Raw genomic sequence first — 20,900 nt, 5'->3', positions numbered from 1 at the left:
GACCTTATACCAAAGGTAATCCGTAAGGTTAAAGGCAGGAACTGATGTTGGATGGGAAGACCTTATACCAAAGGTATTCCTTAGGGTTAAGGGCAGGTACTGATATTGGATGGGAAGACCTTATACCAAAGGTGTTCCTTAGGGTTAAGGGTAGGTAGTGATGTTGGATTGGAAGACCTTATACCAAAGGTGTTCCCGTAGGATTAAAGGCAGGAACTGATGTTGGATGGGAAGACCTTATTCCAAAGTTGTTCTTTAGGGTTAAGGGCAGGTACAGATGTTGGATGGGAAGGCCTTATACCAAAGGTGTTCCTTAGGGTTAAGGGCAGGTACTGATGTTGGATGGGAAGACTTTATACCAAAGGTGTTCCTTAGGGTTAAGGGCAGGAACTGATGTTGGATGGGAAGACCTTATACCAAGGGTGTTCCATAGAGTTAAGAGCAGGTACTGATGTTGGATGGGAAGACCTTATACCAAGGGTGTTCCATAGGGTTAAGAGCAGGTACTGATGTTGGATGGGAAGACCTTAAACCAAAGGTGTTCCTTAGGGTTAAGGGCAGGAACTGATGTTGGATGGGAAGACCTTAAACCAAAGGTGTTCCTTAGGGTTAAGAGCAGTAACTGATGTTGGATGGGAAGACCTTATACCAATGGTGTTTCGTAGGGTCAAGGGCAGGTACTGATGTTGGATGAGAAGACCATATACTAAAGGTCTTTCAAAAGTAAGGATGAGGCCAGGGCTCTGTGCAGGACACTCGAGTTTCTCCACACCTAACTGGTCAGACCAAGTCTTTATGGAGCTGGCTCTATTCTTCGGAGAAGGCTTCCCACAAGATTTTGGGCTGCATCTGTGGGAATTTGTGCCCGTTTAGCCAAAAGAGCATTTGTGGGGTCAGGTATGGATGTTGGGTTAGAAAACCTGGCCCACAACCCATTTCATTCCAAAGTGATCAGTAGGGTTGAGGTCAGGGCTCTGTGCAGGATACTGGAGTTCCTTCACCCGAAACTGGTCACACCATGGCTTTATGAAGCTGGCAATCTACAGAAGGGCCAGGGCTGTCACAAGAGATGGGCAGGAGCAGAGGCTGCCCTGGACACTGTGGTATCATGTGAGGTAGGGGGCGCCCCAAGGAGAGTGGGGGGAGGAGATTTGTGATGGAATTTGGGGGGCTTCAGGAGGTACGTATTGATCCAGGAGTAGAATTTTGAAGGAAGGGTGCTAAAATGATGATTTGGGGGGATTTGTGTTAGGTGGGGGGATTTGGTGGGAATTTGTGCTGGTAGGGGGGAATTTGAAAGGAGGTGGAGAAGATGTGTACTAGTAGGGAAAAGTTTAGGGGTAGAAGAATTTATTTTTGGGGGCGGGGGGCATTTGAGCTGGGGGGATTTGGGGGATGGGGGAGTGGCAAAGATTTGTGCTGATATGGGGGATTTCAGCAGGGGGAGCGGATTTGTACTGGGAGGGGGAATTTTATTCTTAGGGGGTAAGCATGCAGATTGCCAATCAACGCATGTGTTTATACAGCTGGTCCAAACTGGTCAACCCATGTCTTTATGGAGCTGCCTTTGTACATGGGGGGGGGGGGGGGGATAGTCACGGTGAAACAGAAAAGAACCTTCACCAAACTGTTACCACAAGGGTGGAAGGGCACAAGTGTCCACATTAAAAGCAACAGATTTTATTTAATGTCCCAGCCCACTTGAGGATCACCTACTTACTTTCCATTCCATTCAACACCAAGAACTGAAGGAAATACCCTGGACCTCCAAGTATGGAGGAACATGCAGCCCACTCCATGTGACAATGCTGGGGCAATCAGCACTGTCACATGGTGAGGTCATTGCCCCAACTCTGGGGGTCCATAGTTCATATAGGACTTTTCTTCACACTCAGCAGCTGAATGGATTGAAGTCAACCAGTTGCTTTGCCTTGCATGAGCAAAGGATGATTTTACTTTAAAAATTCCGGTATATTTATCCAACAATTTTTATAACTAACCTGCACAACTGCACCAACATTGGAAAATGAGCAAAATATGACGTATGTGCAAACTTGTAACAGAAGCGTCTCCACAGCCAATGTCCAACCCATCAATTGTACACAAAGGGTTGACCCAGCTCACCATTGAAAAATAGAACTTTCCGAAAAAAATAAAAGTTTAAACCGAAATTCTAATAGTGTACCGCCAGCTTTACATCAGCCAAGAAATCCTTAGCATCTGAAGTCTCCGGATGTGCCAGATGCCTGGTCCCCGAATGCCTGGTCCCCCCCAAATGCCTGGACCCCGAAAGCCTAGTCTCCGAAATGCCTGGTTTCCCCCAAATGCCTGGTCCCCGAATGCCTGGTCTTCTAATGCCTAGTCCCCAAATGCCTGGTCCCCGAATGCCTGATCTTCTAATGCCTAGTCCCCAAATGCCTGGACCCCAGATGCCTGGTCCCCCCAAATACCTGGTCCCTGAATGCCTGGTCCCCAAATGCCTGGTCTCCAAATGCCTGGTCCCCAAATGCCTGGAACCCGAATGCCTGTCCCCAAATGCCTGGTCCCCCCAAATGCCTGGCCCCCGAATGCCTGGTCCCCCCAAATGCCTAGTGTCTGAATGCCTGGTCTCCAAATGCCTGGTCTCCGGATGCCTGTCCCCAAATGCCTGGACACCGAATACCTGTCCCCAAATGTCTGATCCCCCCAAATGCCTGGACCCCGAATGCCTGGTCCCCCCAAATGCCTGGACCCTGAATGCCTCATCTCTGAATGCCTGGTCACCAAATGCCTGGTCCCCCCAAAAGCCTGGTCCCCAATTGCCTGGTCCCCCCAAATGCCTGGACCCCGAATGCCTGGTCTCGGAATGCTTGCTTCCTGGATGCCAAGTCCCCCAGAATGCCTGGTCTCCAAATGCATGGTTCCTGAATGCCTGGCCCTCGAATGCCTGGCCCTCGAATGCCTGGTCCTCGAATGCCTGGTCCCCCAGAATGCCTGGTCCCCAAATGCCTGGTCCCCAGATGTCTGGTCATTCCCCCTAATGAACAGCCAACATGCAACATCTGTAAGATCCTTTAGAGCTCCTGAACCTTTAAATTGTATGTTGGGGCAAAAGGTAAAAAAACATTAGCAGTACGTCTCTGCAATACACACAAATCTCCCTGTGTTTTATCCCTTAACACAAGGGTAGGCAACCTGGGGTCACCCAGCTGTTGTGGAACTACATTTTCCATGAGGCATTGCAAGGCTGGCAGTTACAATTACTCCAAGAGGCATGATGGGACTTGTAGTTCTGCAACAGCTGGAGGGCCCCAGGTTGCCTACCCCTGCCTTAAAAGACCCTACAAGTACAGACAAATACCAGCAAGAAACGCACTCCTAAAATCTCTGCTGTGGGCTGACCACACACACAATTTTTGTATACTGTGTGGTGTCAGCCCTGCCCAGTTGTCTTTTGCTAAACTACTTACATCCACCCACTCTCCTATCTCTACAACATACACACAGATTGTTCCGTAGGAAGTGGGAGAGCCGATTAGAGTTGGGGGATTACAGGAATTATGTACAGAACACAAGATGGGTCGGAATTTCTGATCAACAGGTATTTTTTTTAATTTTCTTTTTGCACTGACCAATCAGATGTAAGAAAATGCTTTCAACCAAATATTAAAGCTGAACTCTGGGCACAAAATAATATTAATTACATTTCTCAGTCGCCACAAAGGATATAAATCCATTATGTGAGCACCAAATGCCTTTGGAAACCCAGATATTACCCTATAAACGTAGTGGTGACATCACCACTGTGCTGTATATGGCCTCTGCTGGAGAGCAGATCTGTGGGAGGGGCCAAGCAGGCTCCACCCACTACAGGCTGCCTGCAGAAAACCACAGGAGGGGGCGGAGACAAGAACAGTCACCCTGTGCAATGACAGAGAGCAGAGCTGTGGGAGGGGCCCAGCAGACCACACCCACTGCAGGCTGCCTGCAGAAAATTACAGGAGGGGCGGAGACAAGAGCAGTCCCCCTGTTAAAGGAAAGTTGTGAGAGGGGTCCAGCAGGCTCCACCCACTACAGGCTGCCTGCAGAAAATGACAGGAGGGGCTGAGACAAGAGCAGTCACCCTGTTAAAGTCATCCTGCACAAGGAGAGATCAGAGCTGTGGGAGTGGCCCAGCAGGCTCCACCCACTTTATAAAACTATAGGCGGGGGTGGAGACAAGACCAGCCCGCTGCAAAAGGAGAGAGTGCAGAGATGTGGGAGGGACTCGGCAGGCTCCACCCACTACAGAAAACTACAGGAGGGGGCGGAGACAAGACCAATCTCCCTGCACAATGATAGAGCAGAGATGTGGGAGTGACTCGGCAGGCTCCACCTACTGCAGAAAACTACAGGAGGGGGTGGAGACAAGACCAATCCCTGTGCACATGGAGAGACAGCAGAGCCATGGGAGGGGCCCAGCAGGCTCCATCCATGAAAGACAACTACAGAAGTGGGCAGAGACAAGACCAATCTCCCTGCACAAGGAGAAAGTGCAGAGATGTAGGAGGGACTTGGCAGGCTTAACCCACTACAAAAAAATACAGGAGGGGGGCAGAGAGAAGACCAGTCTCCCTGCCCAAGGAGAGAGAGCAGAGCTGTGGGAGGGGCCCAGTAGGCTCCACCTACTATAGGAGGGGACAGAGACAAGACCAGTCTCCCTGAACAAGGAGAGAGAGCATGGCTGTGGGAGGGGCCAGCAGGTTCCACCCACTACAGGAGGGGACAGAGACAAGAACAGTCACCCTGTGCAATGACAGAGAGCAGAGCTGTGGGAGGGGCCCAGCAGACCACACCCACTGCAGGCTGCCTGCAGAAAATTACAGGAGGGGCGGAGACAAGAGCAGTCCCCCTGTTAAAGGAAAGTTGTGAGAGGGGTCCAGCAGGCTCCACCCATTACAGGCTGCCTGCAGAAAATGACAGGAGGGGCTGAGACAAGAGCAGTCACCCTGTTAAAGTCATCCTGCACTAGGAGAGATCAGAGCTGTGGGAGTGGCCCAGCAGGCTCCACCCACTTTATAAAACTATAGGCGGGGGTGGAGACAAGACCAGCCCGCTGCAAAAGGAGAGAGTGCAGAGATGTGGGAGGGACTCGGCAGGCTCCACCCACTACAGAAAACTACAGGAGGGGGCGGAGACAAGACCAATCTCTCTGCACAATGATAGAGCAGAGATGTGGGAGTGACTCGGCAGGCTCCACCTACTGCAGAAAACTACAGGAGGGGGCGGAGACAAGACCAATCCCTGTGCACATGGAGAGACAGCAGAGCCATGGGAGGGGCCCAGCAGGCTCCATCCATGAAAGACAACTACAGAAGTGGGCAGAGACAAGACCAATCTCCCTGCACAAGGAGAAAGTGCAGAGATGTAGGAGGGACTTGGCAGGCTTAACCCACTACAAAAAAATACAGGAGGGGGGCAGAGAGAAGACCAGTCTCCCTGCCCAAGGAGAGAGAGCAGAGCTGTGGGAGGGGCCCAGTAGGCTCCACCTACTATAGGAGGGGACAGAGACAAGACCAGTCTCCCTGAACAAGGAGAGAGAGCATGGCTGTGGGAGGGGCCAGCAGGTTCCACCCACTACAGGAGGGGACAGAGACAAGACCAGTCACCCTGCACAAGGAGAGGGCAGCAGTGGACGGTCTTCATTACAGGAAGTCTTGCACCTGATTACTGCACAGATCTGGGAGAAGATTCCAGAAGAAGTCACATGAGCGATGGGTTTAAACAATATCTTCTGATCCCGGAGTTCAGACCAAACAAAAGATGTTCATTGTCCTGGTTCACATACACTTTATATTCACCATAGCAATGAGGTGAATGTAGCGCTCACGGCCTCGTACTCTTCATCAATATGTATGGCCCCCTCACCAACCAACACCAACATCCTTCAGATCTGAGAGATTATGTCTGGAATTCAGATTATAGATTTATTGTCTGCTGGTAGATCATGACGAATGGAAATATAAAATGTGGTGACATCCATGAGCCGACCATAGATGATGGGTTGCAGGAAACAAAATCGCTCAAATCCCCCATACTGTGTTGGTGGGGGAATCCCTCCCGTGGATCCATTGTGTCCTGGATGGGGGGGGGGGCATCCCTACCAAGAGAACACTGTGATTCCTGCTATTGCCTCTGGCAACAATCACATTTAAAAACCTGGCATGCTGGTTGTACCCAAGTTTATTGATGGGTCAATGTGGGTACAATTATCCTGCCCATAGATGGTACGAATCTCACCTGATGAGCCCCAAAAGATTCAGACCATCTATGGCCGGCTTAAGGAATCAAATCCTAGAGACAAGGAGGGACCAGTTATCGTGCCCACCAAAATCAAACTCTGACCGGTGAAGGTTCCTCTGCAGGCCAGAAGGGAAACAATGTCCTCTCCACCAAATGATACCAAACTGAGTGTTCGGTGTATCCCATGGGGACTCAGGATATCTGTAGACCTGAAGGAAGGAGCGTTCCTTTAATTCCATTAATCTTTGGGGACACATGGGGGTCAGCAAGCTGTGAATCTCGTGAACACGGTTCTGCCACCCGCTCCCACCTTCCACCCAGCACTATGCTGCCTCCCGTTCCCACCTTCCACCCAGCACTATGCTGCCTCCCACCCCCACCTTCCACCCAGCACTATGCTGCCTCCCGCTCCCGCCTTCCACCCACCACTTTCCTGCCTCCCGCCTTCCACCCAGTACTATGCTTCATCCCGCTCCCCCCCTTCCACCCAGCACTATGATGCCACCCGCTCCCACCTTCCACCCAGCACTATGCTGCCTCCTGCTCCCACCTTCCACCCAGCACTATGCTGCCTCTCGTTCCCACCTTCCACCCAGCACTATGCGCCTTCCCACCTTCCACTCAGCACTATGCTGCCTCCCACTCCCGCCTTCCACCCAGCACTATGCTGCCACCCGCCTTCCACCCAGCACTATGCTGCCACCCACTTCCACCTTCCACCCAGCACTATGCTGCCTCCCGCTCCCACCTTCCACCCAGCACTATGCTGCCTCCTGCCTTCCACCCAGAAATATGCTGCCTCCCGCTCCCACCTTCCACCCAGCACTATGCTGCCTCCCGCCTTCCACCCAGCACTATGCTGCCTCCCGTTCCCACCTTCCACCCAGCACTATGCTGCCTCACGCTCTCACCTTCCACCCAGCACTATGCTGCCTCCCGCTCCCACCTTCCACCCAGCACTATGCTACCTCCCGCTCCCACCTTCCACCCAGCACTATGCTGCCTCCCGCTCCCACCCAGCACTTTGCTTCCTCCCGCTCCCCCCCTTCCACCCAGCACTATGCTGCCTCCCACTCCCACCTTCCACCCAGCACTATGCTGCCTCCTGCCTTCCACCCAGAAATATGCTGCCTCCCGCACCCACCTTCCACCCAGCACTATGCTGCCTCCCGCCTTCCACCCAGAACTATGCTGCCTCCCGCTCCCACCTTCCACCCAGCACTATGCTGCCTCCCGCTCCCACCTTCCACCCAGCACTATGCTGCGTCCCGCTCCCGCCTTCCACCCAGCACTATGCTGCCTCCCGCTCCCACCTTCCACCCAGCACTATGCTTCCTCCCGCTCCCACCTTCCGCTCAGCACTTGGCTTCCTCCCGCTCCCACCTTCCACCCAGCTCTATGCTGCTTCCCGCTCCTGCCTTCCACCCAGCACTATGCTGCCTCCCGCTCCCACCTTCCACCCAGCAGTATGCTTCCTCCCGCTCCCACCTTCCGCCCAGCACTTAGCTTCCTCCCGCTCCCATCTTCCACCCAGCACTATGCTTCCTCCCGCCTTCCACCCAGCACTATGATGCCTCCCGCTCCCACCTTCCACATAGCACTATGCTGCCTCCCGCTCCCACCTTCCACCCAGCACTATGCTGCGTCCCGCTCCCGCCTTCCACCCAGCACTATGCTGCCTCCCGCTCCCACCTTCCACCCAGCACTATGCTTCCTCCCGCTCCCACCTTCCGCTCAGCACTTGGCTTCCTCCCGCTCCCACCTTCCACCCAGCACTATGCTGCCTCCCGCTCCTGCCTTCCACCCAGCACTATGCTGCCTCCCGCTCCCACCTTCCACCCAGCAGTATGCTTCCTCCCGCTCCCACCTTCCGCCCAGCACTTAGCTTCCTCCCGCTCCTGCCTTCCACCCAGCACTATGCTGCCTCCCGCCTTCCACCCAGAAATATGCTGCCTCCCGCTCCCACCTTCCACCCAGCACTATGCTTCCTCCCGCCTTCCACCCAGCACTATGATGCCTCCCGCTCCCGCCTTCCACCTAGCACTATGCTGCCTCCCGCTCCCGCCTTCCACCCAGCACTATGCTGCCTCCTGCTCCCGCCTTCCACCCAGCACTATGCTGCCTCCCGCTCCCACCTTCCACCCAGCACTATGCTGCCTCCCGCTCCTGCCTTCCACCCAGCACTATGCTGCCTCCCGCTTTCCACCCAGAAATATGCTGCCTCCCGCTCCCACCTTCCACCCAGCACTATGCTGCCTCCCGCCTTCCACCCAGCACTATGCTGCCTCCCGTTCCCACCTTCCACCCAGCACTATGCTGCCTCACGCTCTCACCTTCCACCCAGCACTATGCTGCCTCCCGCTCCCACCTTCCACCCAGCACTATGCTACCTCCCGCTCCCACCTTCCACCCAGCACTATGCTGCCTCCCGCTCCCACCCAGCACTTTGCTTCCTCCCGCTCCCCCCCTTCCACCCAGCACTATGCTGCCTCCCACTCCCACCTTCCACCCAGCACTATGCTGCCTCCTGCCTTCCACCCAGAAATATGCTGCCTCCCGCACCCACCTTCCACCCAGCACTATGCTGCCTCCCGCCTTCCACCCAGAACTATGCTGCCTCCCGCTCCCACCTTCCACCCAGCACTATGCTGCCTCTCGCTCCCACCTTCCACCCAGCACTATGCTGCGTCCCGCTCCCGCCTTCCACCCAGCACTATGCTGCCTCCCGCTCCCACCTTCCACCCAGCACTATGCTTCCTCCCGCTCCCACCTTCCGCCCAGCACTTGGCTTCCTCCCGCTCCCACCTTCCACCCAGCACTATGCTTCCTCCCGCCTTCCACCAAGCACTATGATGCCTCCCGCTCCCGCCTTCCACCTAGCATTATGCTGCCTCCCGCTCCCGCCTTCCACCCAGCACTATGCTGCCTCCTGCTCCCACCTTCCACCCAGCACTATGCTGCCTCCCGCTCCCACCTTCCACCCAGCACTATGCTGCCTCCCGCTCCTGCCTTCCACCCAGCACTATGCTGCCTCCCGCTCCCACCTTCCACCCAGCAGTATGCTTCCTCCCGCTCCCACCTTCCGCCCAGCACTTAGCTTCCTCCCGCTCCCATCTTCCACCCAGCACTATGCTTCCTCCCGCCTTCCACCCAGCACTATGATGCCTCCCGCTCCCGCCTTCCACCTAGCACTATGCTGCCTCCCGCTCCCGCCTTCCACCCAGCACTATGCTGCCTCCTGCTCCCGCCTTCCACCCAGCACTATGCTGCCTCCCGCTCCCACCTTCCACCCAGCACTATGCTGCCTCCCGCTCCTGCCTTCCACCCAGCACTATGCTGCCTCCCGCCTTCCACCCAGCACTATGCTGCCTCCCGTTCCCACCTTCCACCCAGCACTATGCTGCCTCACGCTCTCACCTTCCACCCAGCACTATGCTGCCTCCCGCTCCCACCTTCCACCCAGCACTATGCTACCTCCCGCTCCCACCTTCCACCCAGCACTATGCTGCCTCCCGCTCCCACCCAGCACTTTGCTTCCTCCCGCTCCCCCCCTTCCACCCAGCACTATGCTGCCTCCCACTCCCACCTTCCACCCAGCACTATGCTGCCTCCTGCCTTCCACCCAGAAATATGCTGCCTCCCGCACCCACCTTCCACCCAGCACTATGCTGCCTCCCGCCTTCCACCCAGAACTATGCTGCCTCCCGCTCCCACCTTCCACCCAGCACTATGCTGCCTCTCGCTCCCACCTTCCACCCAGCACTATGCTGCGTCCCGCTCCCGCCTTCCACCCAGCACTATGCTGCCTCCCGCTCCCACCTTCCACCCAGCACTATGCTTCCTCCCGCTCCCACCTTCCGCCCAGCACTTGGCTTCCTCCCGCTCCCACCTTCCACCCAGCACTATGCTTCCTCCCGCCTTCCACCAAGCACTATGATGCCTCCCGCTCCCGCCTTCCACCTAGCATTATGCTGCCTCCCGCTCCCGCCTTCCACCCAGCACTATGCTGCCTCCTGCTCCCACCTTCCACCCAGCACTATGCTGCCTCCCGCTCCCACCTTCCACCCAGCACTATGCTGCCTCCCGCTCCTGCCTTCCACCCAGCACTATGCTGCCTCCCGCTCCCACCTTCCACCCAGCAGTATGCTTCCTCCCGCTCCCACCTTCCGCCCAGCACTTAGCTTCCTCCCGCTCCCATCTTCCACCCAGCACTATGCTTCCTCCCGCCTTCCACCCAGCACTATGATGCCTCCCGCTCCCGCCTTCCACCTAGCACTATGCTGCCTCCCGCTCCCGCCTTCCACCCAGCACTATGCTGCCTCCTGCTCCCGCCTTCCACCCAGCACTATGCTGCCTCCCGCTCCCACCTTCCACCCAGCACTATGCTGCCTCCCGCTCCTGCCTTCCACCCAGCACTATGCTGCCTCACGCTCCCACCTTCCACCCAGCACTATGCTGCCTCCTGCTCCCACCTTCCACCCAGCACTATGCTGCCTCCCGCTCCCACCTTCCACCCAGCACTATGCTGCCTCCCGCTCCTGCCTTCCACCCAGCACTATGCTGCCTCCCGCTCCCACCTTCCACCCAGCAGTATGCTTCCTCCCGCTCCCACCTTCCGCCCAGCACTTAGCTTTCTCCCGCTCCCACCTTCCACCCAGCACTATGCTTCCTCCCGCCTTCCACCCAGCACTATGATGCCTCCCGCTCCCGCCTTCCACCTAGCACTATGCTGCCTCCCGCTCCCGCCTTCCACCCAGCACTATGCTGCCTCCTGCTCCCGCCTTCCACCCAGCACTATGCTGCCTCCTGCTCCCGCCTTCCACCCAGCACTATGCTGCCTCCCGCTCCCACCTTCCACCCAGCACTATGCTGCCTCCCGCTCCTGCCTTCCACCCAGCACTATGCTGCCTCCCACTCCCACCTTCCACCCAGCACTTTGCTGCCTCCCGCTCCCACCTTCCACCCAGCACTATGCTGCCTCCCGCTCCCACCTTCCACCCAGCACTATGCTGCCTCCCGCCTTCCACCCAGAAATATGCTGCCTCCCGCTCCCACCTTCCACCCAGCACTATGCTGCCTCCCGCCTTCCACCCAGCACTATGCTGCCTCCCGCCTTCCACAGAGAAATATGCTGCCTCCTGCTCCCACCTTCCACCCAGCACTATGCTGCCTCCCACCTTCCACCCAGCACTATGTTGCCTCCCACTCCCGCCTTCCACCCAGCACTATGCTGCGTCCCGCTCCTGCCTTCCACCCAGCACTATGCTCCCTCTCACTCTCCCCCTTCCGCCCAGCACTATGCGCCCTCCCGCTCCCGCCTTCCACCCAGCACTATGCTGCCTCCCGCTCCCATCTCCCACCCAGCACTATGCTGCCTCCCACTCCCACCCAGCACTATTCTGCCTCCCGTTCCCACCTTCCACCCAGCACTATGCTACCTCCAGCTCTCACCTTCCACCCAGCACTATGCTGCCTCCCGCTCCCACCTTCCACCCAGCAGTATGCTTCCTCCCGCTCCCACCTTCCGCCCAGCACTTAGCTTCCTCCCGCTCCCATCTTCCACCCAGCACTATGCTTCCTCCTGCCTTCCACCCAGCACTATGATGCCTCCCGCTCCCGCCTTCCACCTAGCACTATGCTGCCTCCCGCTCCCGCCTTCCACCCAGCACTATGCTGCCTCCCGCTCCCACCTTCAACCCAGCACTATGCTGCCTCCCGCTCCCACCTTCCGCCCAGCACTTAGCTTCCTCCCGCTCCCATCTTCCACCCAGCACTATGCTTCCTCCTGCCTTCCACCCAGCACTATGATGCCTCCCGCTCCCGCCTTCCACCTAGCACTATGCTGCCTCCCGCTCCCGCCTTCCACCCAGCACTATGCTGCCTCCCGCTCCCACCTTCCACCCAGCACTATGCTGCCTCCCGCTCCCACCTTCCGCCCACCACTATGCTGCCTCCCGCTCCCACCTTCCGCCCAGCACTTAGCTTCCTCCCGCTCCCACCTTCCACCCAGCACTGGAAGGTGAGAGCGGGAGGCAGCATATTTCTGGGTGGAAGGGGGGAGGCAGCATAGTACTTGGTGGAAGGTGGGAGAGGAAGGCACTATGCTGCTTCCTGCTCCCGCCTTCCACCCAGCACTATGCTGCCTCCCGCTCCCACCTTCCACCCAGCACTATGCTGCCTCCCGCTCCCACCTTCCACCCAGCACTATGCTGCCTCCCGCTCCCGCCTTCCATCCAGCACTATGCTTCCTCCCACTCCCACCTTCCGCCCTACACTTAGCTTCCTCCCGTTCCCACCTTCCACCCAGCACTATGCTTCCTCCCGCCTTCCACCCAGCACTATGATGCCTCCCCTCCCGCCTTCCACCTAGCACTATGCTGCCTCCCGCTCCCACCTTCCACCCAGCACTATGCTGCGTCCCGCTCCCGCCTTCCACCCAGCACTATGCTTCCTCCCGCTCCCACCTTCCACCCAGCAGCACTATGCTTCCTCCCGCCTTCCACCCAGCACTATGATGCCTCCCGCTCCCACCTTCCACCTAGCACTATGCTGCCTCCCGCTCCCGCCTTCCACCCAGCACTATGCTGCCTCCCGCTCCTGCCTTCCACCCAGCACTATGCTGCGTCCCGCTCCCGCCTTCCACCCAGCACTATGATGCCTCCCGCTCCCACCTTCCACCCAGCACTATGCTGCCTCCCGCTCCCACCTTCCATCCAGCACTATGCTGCCTCCCGCTCCCACCTTCCACCCAGCACTATGCTGCGTCCCGCTCCCGCCTTCCACCCAGCACTATGCTGCCTCCCGCTCCCTCCTTCCGCCCAGCACTTAGCTTCCTCCCGCTCCCACCTTCCACCCAGCAGCACTATGCTTCCTCCCGCCTTCCACCCAGCACTATGATGCCTCCCGCTCCCACCTTCCACCTAGCACTATGCTGCCTCCCACTCCCGCCTTCCACCCAGCACTATGCTGCTTCCTGCTCCTGCCTTCCACCCAGCACTATGCTGCCTCCCGCTCCCACCTTCCACCCAGCACTATGCTGCCTCCCGCTCCCACCTTCCACCCAGCACTATGCTGCCTCCCGCTCCCGCCTTCCATCCAGCACTATGCTTCCTCCCACTCCCACCTTCCGCCCTACACTTAGCTTCCTCCCGTTCCCACCTTCCACCCAGCACTATGCTTCCTCCCGCCTTCCACCCAGCACTATGATGCCTCCCCTCCCGCCTTCCACCTAGCACTATGCTGCCTCCCGCTCCCGTCTTCCACCCAGCACTATGCTGCCTCCTGCTCCCACCTTCCACCCAGCACTATGCTGCCTCCCGCTCCCACCTTCCACCCAGCACTATGCTGCCTCCCGCTCCTGCCTTCCACCCAGCACTATGCTGCCTCCCGCTCCCACCTTCCACCCAGCACTATGATGCCTCCCGCTCCCACCTTCCACCCAGCACTATGCTGCCTCCCGCTCCCACCTTCCACCCAGCACTATGCTTCCCCCACTACCACCCAGCACTATGCTGCCTCCCGCTCCCACCTTCCACCCAGCACTATGCTGCCTCCCGCTCCCCCCTTCCACCCAGCACTATGCTGCCTCCTGCCTTTCACCATATAGGACATAGGACACTGCATTGGGAGATGGAGAGAAAGAGGACACTGCTTTCATGGGGCAGAGGATACTCTGTGGGGGGCAAAAGACACCACAGCAGGGGGGGAGGGTAGGTGGTCATGTGAATAGGGGGCAGAGGACACTGCAGCGGGGGGGTGGGTGGTGATGAGAATAGGGGGCAGAGGACACTACCGCAGGGGGGTAGGTGGTCATGTGAATTGGGGGCAGAGGACATCCTAATGAATCAACACAAATAACAACTTTCGGTCTCAGAAATATACAATAATCACTATGCTGCCTCCCGCTCCCGCCTTCCACCCAGCACTATGCTGCCTCCCGCCTTTCACCATATAGGACACAGGACACTGCATTGGGAGATGGAGAGAAAGAGGGCACTGCTTTCAGGGGGCAGAGGATACTTTGTGGGGGGGCAAAAGACACTACAGTGGGGGGGAGGGTAGGTGGTCATGTGAATAGGGGGCAGAGGACACTGCCACGGGGGGGTGGGTGCTCATTTGAATAGGGGGCAGAGGACACTACAGCGCGGGGGAGGGGTAGGTGGTGATGAGAATAGGGGGCAGAGGACATTGGGCTGACTCTCAGTGCCCAGCAATATCCTAATGAATCAACACCAATACCAACTTTCGGTCTTAGAAATATACAATAATCACAGAGATTAAAAAAAAAGATCAGAGCTGAACTAATGAGACAAAAAAAGTAAAACAAATAAAAACAAAAATACTAATAAATAATAATATAAATATCCACAAATATAAATACAAATAAAATATAAATAAATCCAAATATAAATATGAATAAAAAATATAAATCAATAAAAATAAAATATACATAAACACAAATATAAATATAAATAAATCCATAAATAAATATGAATAAATAAAATATAATTCAATACAAATAAAATATAAATAAAAACAAATATAAATATAAATAAATCCATAAATAAATATGAATAAATAAAATATAAATCAATACAAATAAAATATAAATAAACACACATATAAATATAAATAAATACAATAAAAATATGAATAAATATAAATATAAATAAACACAAATATAAATATAAATAAATACAAAAATAAATATGAATAAATAAATATAAATAAATAAAACAATAACTAAATAGATAAATAAATACAAGTATTGTCCTGGGTAGAAGAGAACCCCAGGGGGGGCAGAAAAAGTTAGTCAAAGAAATTGGGAACCAACAAAGTGATGCGGAACACATATTGATCATGGCCGAGCCACTTCACCACAGCCGAGGGCTCTATGTATGTGGAAGACGCCGCTGGGACATGGGGGGCAGTATTTATAAAGAAGGAGCCCAGCGGTCATGGAGAAGCTGGTCCATAGTGGTAACAAGTATCCATATATCGTCCAATTAAAGTCCTATCTTTGGTGGACACAAATACCCCTAGGTCACATTTATATTTTAAATGAATAAATAAAAATCCATTTTGTCATTGTTCCCCACAGATTGGGAGACTGGGATCAGGAAATAATCTCATATAATCACAAGATAAAGAGACAAGACATGCTGGTCCAGAAGGACCTTTGTGTATACTAAATATAATAAATAGTAAATATGGTACAACAAAAAAAGGTGAGTGCCTTACTCCGATCCAGAGCGGCATAGCCGTATTAAAGAAAACATTGATGAACGATCATTTAATTGCTGTGTTTGTAGACACGCAGGTGGATTTACTAAAACCGGAGAGCCCAAAATCTGGTGCAGCTGTGCATGGGAGCCAATCAGCTTCCAGGTTTTATTACCAAAGCTTCACTGAAGAAGCTGAAGTTAGAAGCTGATTGGCTCCTGTGCAGAGCCGCACCAGATTTTTCACTCTCTAGTTTTAGTAAGAGCCCTTTCACACTCACAGTGCCCGGGCGCTGGCGGTAAAGTGCCGCTATTTTTAGTGCCGCTTTACCGTTGTTTTTTCGGCCACTAGCTGGGCGCATGAAACAACCGCTAGTGTCCAAAAAAGGGTTAAAAGCGCTGGGCTTTCATATTGGATTAACAGGAGAGGCGCTTTACAGGCATTATTTTTAGCGATATCGCGCCTGTAAAGCGTCTCGGTGTGAAATTGGTCTAAACCAACCCCAATGTGTTTGGGGGGGTAGGGGGGTTTGGTAAATCCCCTTCATCAGGGCAAAGAAAACAATATCTGAGTCCTAATACAAAGAATGAAGATTGCGATCCTTCTCTGTATTATGGATCCGGCTTAGGTTTTATTGTCCTGATGAAGGTACGCCGCCCCCCTGGAGCATGCTGGCTAAGATTAGGACAGTCACATGATTTCTCTCACACTTCTCCAGATTGGGGAGCAGAACTCGCCTTTGCTGGAACCATTTTTATTGGTTTGGTGGATTCGGATGAATTGGACGGAGGAGATTCCCTCCATGAGATGAATGTATGTAAAGTAGATGGAGGGAGGACTCCGGGGAACACTTCCAGGACAGGAAGGTCATTTCAATTATCTTTATTAGTACTGAGACAATCGGTCTTATTCTCTAAGGACTTCTTTTCCTTAAGCACTAATTGTTAAGTACAGTAACCCATAGCAACCAATCACAAGTCGGATTGGATGAATTATAATAATAGATTACTAAAGTTTAAGAACTGGAGCTTGCAGTGGATCCACCACCAGATATAATGTTTGATTTTCTGTGCAATGTGCTGAGCAATGTATCAATATATCAATGTATCACTTCCACTTTCAGGTATTATTATCTTCCACAAAAACCTGAGACCCAGGAAGTGACTTTCCTTTGACTTGCTACAAAGTTACAATGTACAGTCTGATCACTGGGGGAAGGGAGACTGAGGAAATGACTCCTCCCCTTCTACAAAGTTACAATGTACAGTCTGATCACTGGGGGAAGGGAGACTGAGGAAATGACTCCTCCTCCTTCTATAAAGGTACAATGTACAGTCTGATCACTGGGGGAGGGGAGACTGAGGAAATGACTCCCCCCCTTCTACAAAGTTACAGTCTACAGTCCGATCACTGGGGGAGGGGAGACTTAGGAAATGACTCCTCCTCCTTCTATAAAGTTACAATGTACAGTCTGATCACTGGGGGAGTGGAGACTGAGGAAATGACTCCTCCCCCTTCTACAAAGTTACAATGTACAGTCTGATCACTGGGGGAGGGGAGACTGAGGAAATGACTCCTCCTGCTTCTACAAAGTTACAATGTACAGTCTGATCACTGGGGGAGGAGACTGAGGAAATGACCCCTCCCCCTTCTACATTGAGCTTTTCTGATACACTGCACTTCTGCTGTATAGTGTGACATGTCGCGATGATTTGGGCACTTATAATGTTACTGACAGGTATGCTTTAAAGCTACGATCTCTGAATGTCACAGAATAAAACACACAGGAGAGGATACAGCAAAGATATGACTAATATAGACACACACCTTCCAATAGTATGAAAGAGGAAAACTAACACCATCCAACGAACATCAAACCATCCACCAAACAAACACCAAACCTTCCACTGAATACCAAACCATCCACCAAACCATCCACTGAACACCAAACCATCCACTGAATACCAAACCATCCACCAAACCATCCACTGAATACCAAACCATCCACCAAACCATCCACTGAACACCAAACCATCCACTGAACACCAAAACATCCACCATACACCAAACCATACTCCTTCCACCAAACCATCCACTGAACACCAAACCTTCCACCAAACCATCCACTGAACACCAAACCATCCACCAAACACCAAACCATCCACTGAACACCAAACCATCCACCGAACACCAAACCATCCACTGAACACCAAACCATCCACCAAACGCCAAACCATCCACTGAAAACCAAACCATCCACCGAACACCAAACCATCCACTGAACACCAAACCATCCACCAAACACCAAAACATCCACTAAAAACCCAAACCATCCACTGAACACCAAACCATCCACTGAACACCAAACCATCCACCATACACCAAACCATACTCCTTCCACCAAACCATCCACTGAACACCAAACCTTCCACCAAACCATCCACTGAACACCAAACCATCCACCAAACACCAAACCATCCACTGAACACCAAACCATCCACCGAACACCAAACCATCCACTGAACACCAAACCATCCACCAAACGCCAAACCATCCACTGAAAACCAAACCATCCACCGAACACCAAACCATCCACTGAACACCAAACCATCCACCAAACACCAAAACATCCACTAAAAACCCAAACCATCCACTGAACACCAAACCATCCACTGAACACCAAACCATCCACCATACACCAAACCATCCACTGAACACCAAACCATCCACTGAACGCCAAACCATCCACTGAACACCAAACCATCCACCAAACCATCCACTGAACACCACACCATCCATTGAACACCACACCATCCACCAAACCATCCACTGAACACCAAACCATTCACCAAACACCGAACCATCCACCGAACACCAAACCATCCACTGAACAACAAACTATCCACTGAACACCAAACCATCCACCAAACCATCCGCTGAACACCAAACGCCATATACTATAACATGAATAGTCTCTGTATAGAACAATATGAACGCTCTCCGTACAAAACACCATAGAGGGGTAAATCACTGATCCCGACACTAAACCTGAAAAATAAATGAACACCCCCCCCCCAATATAAAGTTGTGGAGGAAATGGAAGGAGTGATAAAAACTCTTCATATTATTTGTACCAGAAATCTCATATTATGTATGTGAGGGGTGTGAGTGTTCTGTGTGTATATGTGGTGTGTCCCTGTATATGGTGTGTATGTTGTGTGTGCCCCTGTATATGGTATGTTGTGTGTGTCCCTCTATATGGTATGTATGCTGTGTGTGTCCCTGTATATCATGTGTTGTGTGTGTCCCTGTATATGGTATGCTGTGTGTGTCCATGTATGTTGTGTATATGTGGTGTGTCCCTGTATATGGCGTGTATGTTGTGTGTGTTCATGTATATGGTGTGTATGTCCATGTATTTTCTGTATATGTGTTATGTAGGCTGTGCGTGTCTATGTGTGTGTCCATGTATGTGATGTGTATATGGTGTGTATGTTGTGTGTGTTATGTATGTGATGTGTATACGGTGTGTATGTGATTTGTATATGTTGTGTGTGTTATGTACGTGATGTGTATATGGTGTGTATGTTGTATATGTCCATGCGTGTGATGTGTATATGGTGTGTATGTTGTGTGTGTTATGTATGTGATGTGTATACGATGTGTAGGAGCAGGGAGCCCCACATATCAGGAAAACAGAAATACCCCGACATACACCCAGATGGTTGGATGTACACATGGATGGAGGGATGGATAGTCAGAGGCAGATGGCCGGTGGGACTGTCGGGATCCAGGCCGGTCAGACGTGCTCCTCATCCATCCCGTCCCCCTCCTCATTCTCATCTCCATCATGGTGTGTTGGGGGATGGAGGGATGGAATGGTTACTTTGTATCAGATGATGTCATCCATGGAGAGAGAATGGATACAATGATGGTCCAGGTGTGAGGATGGAGGATGATGATGGAGGATGGAGGGAGGATGATGATGGAGGGTCTCCTCCTCCTCGGTGCTCCATGGTGGGAGGATGAAGATGAGGATGATGCATCTATCTCAGTATATATATATATATATATATATATATATATATATAGGGTTATAGATAAGGAATTCTCACCCTGCCGCCTCCGGGTGTGTCCCGGCCTCTCCGGTTCCGCTGGTCTCCCGCCGCCCGCAGCAGCAGCAGCATCAGCCCCGGGAGCGCGCACACATCGACCACGGGGGCGAGCAGGGGAGCTGCATGGCTCTATCCCGGCGCGCTCCCGCTCCGACCTCACAGGGCGCGTGCGCAAAATATTCCGACAAATGATGGGGGGGCAGCAAGACAGGAGAAATCACCCACTACAACTGCCCCCCCATATAGTAGAACTTACCCCCCCTATAGGAGAACGGCCCCCATCCCTCCCCCATCCTTCTGTATAGGATTCCCTATATATCTGGGAGCAGAATACCCCGACAAATGATGGGGGGGAAGGGTGGCAGCAATACAGGAGAAGTCACCCAACTACAACTGCCCCCCCATATAGGAGAATTGCACCCCCTTCCATATAGGAGAACTACCCCCATCCCTATAGGATTCCGTCATCTATATATATCTGGGAGCAGAAAACCCCGACAAATGATGGGGGGGGCAACAAGACAGGAGAAGTCACCCCACTACAACTGAATCCCGATATAGAAGAACTCCCCACCCCCATAGCTCTGTATAGAATTCCATTATCTATATATCTGGGAGCAGAAAAACCCCGACAAATGATGGGGGGGGGGGCAACAAGACAGCAGAAGTCACCCCACTACAACTGAATCCCGATATAGAATAACTGCCCCCCCACCCCCATATAGGAGAAACTGCCCCCATCCTTCTGCATAGGATTCCATCATCTATATATCTGGGAGCAAAATATTACCGACAAATGATGGGGGGGGGGGGCAGGAGAAGTCATCCCACTACAACTGCCCCCCTCCCATATAGGAGAACTGCCCCCCATCCACCATCCTTCTGTATAGAATTCCATTATCTATAAATTCTAGGGGCAGAAATCACACAGATGGGTCCCCCCAGAATATCCCCAGGCTGGGCTGGGGGAAGGGGGGGCATAAACTATTCTCATTTATTTATATCAAATCTTTGTTTTAACCTCAAATTCATCATTTGTTACATCTCATGGCCGCTGATCTCCTGCAGGCCCTTTGTAGACACTTCATGTCTCCATATACTCCAGCAATGGCTGCCTGGCATTTCTTGGGGGTCCGCAGGAAGGTTGGGGGGCTTCCTGGTGGTTAGAACAGTGTCAGTAGGCCATGTCTGTGTGTTACTTACCCCTCTATGTTACCCCCATGGGTCCCCCATGCACACATTGGGCTCACCAGCATTTAGAGGCAGAAATCTGAAGCCAAAATCCCATTCAGGAGAGGAGTG

At 53.2% G+C, this 20,900-nt stretch overlaps 1 protein-coding gene across 3 annotated transcripts in view; it reads right to left on the bottom strand.

Moving 5' to 3' along the window:
- Nucleotides 1–19,731, bottom strand: part of NLGN3 (neuroligin 3) — a 176,209-nt gene extending 156,478 nt beyond the window's left edge. For all 3 annotated transcript variants that reach the window (XM_077474368.1, XM_077474370.1, XM_077474371.1), the window contains exon 1: nucleotides 19,599–19,731. The gene's annotated coding sequence lies outside the window, so the exon portion shown is untranslated. The remainder of the gene's footprint in view (nucleotides 1–19,598) is intronic.
- Between the last annotated feature and the right edge of the window lie 1,169 nt (nucleotides 19,732–20,900).

This window comes from Lithobates pipiens, unplaced genomic scaffold (assembly GCF_037356315.1).
Source record: "Lithobates pipiens isolate NorthernLeopardFrog02 unplaced genomic scaffold, aLitPip1_a1.2 Scaffold_1, whole genome shotgun sequence".
In the NCBI taxonomy this organism is placed as follows: Eukaryota; Metazoa; Chordata; class Amphibia; order Anura; family Ranidae; genus Lithobates; species Lithobates pipiens.
This window is presented reverse-complemented; position numbering and strand designations above follow the sequence as displayed.